We start from the raw sequence: 3205 nt of genomic DNA, 5'->3' as shown, positions 1-3205 counted from the left end.
ACCTTCTAAATATATTTTTTGGTATTTTTTGGAAGTATTTGAAGAACACAACTTTTGACAATATTTTGAAGGAAGATTTTGAAATATCAAAGGCTTTGGGTTTTCCTTCAGATATGTTTGAAACAAGGAAACTGATCAAGTCTTTGAGACATCTTTTCAAAGCCTAAAACCAGGCTGGAGATTGACTGAAGCAGATTTTGTTTACTCCTGTAACTGCATAGCAAAAACAGTTTCAAAGAATACCTGGCTAACTTCAGGCTCCATCTATAGCTTTAGAAAATAGACAGCAATAACAAAGAATCATTCAGGTCCCCAGTGGAGTCGCCAATGATGTTATCACTCATGTTGTTCCCCAAAAATAGTAAGAAAAGGGAATACGGCTGAGGTAACCATAGACCAATATTTTAGATGTAGGTTCTAGCCAATTTGCATCTAGAGAGGGCTCTCTCTTTTTTATTTAGCTTTGTTTTTTAGGTATATTAGGCTAGTTATGAAGTACATGGGTTTGTTTGATTTTTGGCTGGTGACATTCAATAGAACAGGGGTGTAAATATGAGAAGTTCAGTCCATTGGGCTAATGGAGTCTATGAGGATGAACTGCTGGATATGGTTTCTTTGACAGAGGAGGGTACTATAGAGCAAGGTAATCGACCATGGAACAAATTGTAAGCTAGAATCGGGTGAGATAGAGTCAGGGGGTGAAGGGAAACTAAGAATCCTTCATCATGCTGATAGAGAGAAAGTGGATGAATAGTGCTAGGGAGCAGTTAAGAATTCCTCAAATATATTCAAGATGTAAGAACCAGGGGAAACAGGAGAAATTAAGGATTCCTGTTTATGCTAGTTCTGAAGAAAACATAAATAATAACAAAAATTGAACATAGAGTACAGTTAAGTAAATTCTGCGTTATTATTTTTCCCTGTTATTAGGACTATGAACATAGATGATATATAAAAACACAGAAACCGTAAAACATGAGTTAAAAAGACTTATTGATCCATGAAATAATTCGAGAATTCTGCAACATAGTCCTCTGTCATCAATTCCACAACCAGAGAGCAACAACGCATTCCAGCAACCTTTTATTCAAAAGAGTTTTCAGAGTTACAGCGCAGTTCTATAAATGTATCACCAACCCCTAATACTTTTCTTGGGACGGTATTTGTACAAAAATGTTTACAAAATATCTCAATGAGATAATATCTAGCAATAACTTCTTCTACCTACTCTACAGGAGAAGTAAATGATTTTGGGAACGGGAAGGAATAAATGCAGAAGTAAATGTTGATGTGCTGGCCACTCAGTTGGTGAGGTGCATTGATTGTTTTCTCAGTGATTCGGCCGGTGGATGCTTCTCTGATATTCCGCGCGGCTGGCTTAGCTATTTCAGGGAATTTAATTTTGATTCGATAGTCTATAGCCTCGTGAGACTCTCACCTGTTCCTTTATCTGCTTTATGATATCTGTTGTTTTCTTGGAAAGACAAAAATTTGAAACCTGCCTACAAGATTTCCAACATGCTTTGCCACCACTGCTCTTCTGGCCATTGATGTCTTTGCAGCTTTATCAAAGTCTCATCAGCCTCTGTGTACCTGTAGAAGTTAAGCTGGACTGTAAAAAGATGTTGTAATTCATGCTCAATATAAAACAGATTCTCCAAGTTACTGTAAAGACTTTGGCCAGATGGGAGGGTCTTCTCTGCTGGAGTACTTGATGATGCTGCATTTTGTTGATCAGCAGCATGTCTATTCAACTTGAGCTGGTACTCGGCTTGTCTCAGCAGGCGCTCGTTACTTCCCAATAGACTAGGAAAACCCCTTTCCTACAAAACTGCAAATTTTTCTACAAAAGAATTTATCTCCACCTGCATATCTTGGCTCTTCCTCTCCAAATTCTGCATCAGAGTCCTCATGGTCAGAACTCTTTTGATTGTCAGGATGGTGCCTGTCCTATCTCTGTTGTCCAATGCTGCTAGTTCTTCCTTGGTTTTATTGTTCAAAAACTGGATTAGCTTGTTGGCCTGTTCAGGCTTATGTCCCAATAAATTTCTGGCCTTTTGAATTTCCACCTAGGCTGCTACTATCAAGTCAATCTGTTCATATATAATTTGAATAGATATCCATACATTACTAATTGATTCACTGACATTATCCCACAAAATGCCCTTCATTTTTCCTAGAGGCTTGTCTAAAGAGAGGTCCTTTTCCAATGCCTTTACCTTATTCTCTAATTCCTTTACCTCTCTTGTCTTTTCTCCCACAATCATTTTAGATTTGTGATAACTTATTTCTAACTTTGCCAATTTCTCTTTGGCCTCTTTTAATTCTGATACTTGTAGTTTTAAATCCTCCATAGCCTTTATCAATTCCTCAGTGGTCATCGTAGTGTTGCTGCCTGCTGCTATTGTTGCTATAGTATTTGGTGTTGTTGATGTTGGGACAGTGGGAGGCACTGCTGTTGCAACTGTGGGAGCTATTTGAGATGGCTGGGAGGTCGACACTCCCTGCTTTTCCTGTAATGCCTTCTCCAATTCCTGCTCTGTCTCATAGTCTTTGATTCATTTTCATCAGCAAATCCATCATGTCCTCCTTTGCTTTTTCCTGCACAACCTCTGTGGTTTGTGGATGCATGGTAATTGGCAGCTTCAATTGTTTCCTGAGGGCAGCAATGTCCTCTTCCTTTTTCTTTATCAATGCTTTTATTCCCTTGGAATCCTTGGGATCATGTCTCGGCTCAATGATAATTTCCTCCAAGGACTTTATCCTGTTGTCCTTGGCTAAAGAAGATGCCTTTTCCAAATCTAGTTGGGCAGATGTGTTGTTCAGTGAGTCCTGCAATTTCTTGGCTAATATTGCCTTGTCTGCCAATGTGGAGTAGACCATCTCTCGAGTTTTCTTGTGCAACTCAATCTGGTCCAAAGGGTGAATGTCTTTGGCAAGGGCCTCCAGATTTGTTCTAATATAATCAGGCGCTGACTGTGGCTATTGCACTTTAGGCTTGAAGTGGCTCAAGATCATTTTTCCTTCTTTAATATCATATGCAGACATTAACCTTTGTTGTTTGTCAGGGGTCATTTTGAGAAATTGATCATAAAGTTGTAGTCTTATTGGCTCATTCTGGGCCTTGATGTCCGTGAATGTTCTTTTGATATCAGAACCTTGCTTGCTTTGTGGCCTTGTGGAGGAAACATCCACACTATGTTGT

Source organism: Pinus tabuliformis, chromosome 1_2, assembly GCF_031772625.1.
Source record: "Pinus tabuliformis cultivar Carrire ecotype Pingquan chromosome 1_2, CPIR1, whole genome shotgun sequence".
Taxonomy (NCBI): Eukaryota; Viridiplantae; Streptophyta; class Pinopsida; order Pinales; family Pinaceae; genus Pinus; species Pinus tabuliformis.
The sequence above is the reverse complement of the archived record's forward strand: the minus strand, read 5'-3'. Positions refer to the sequence as shown.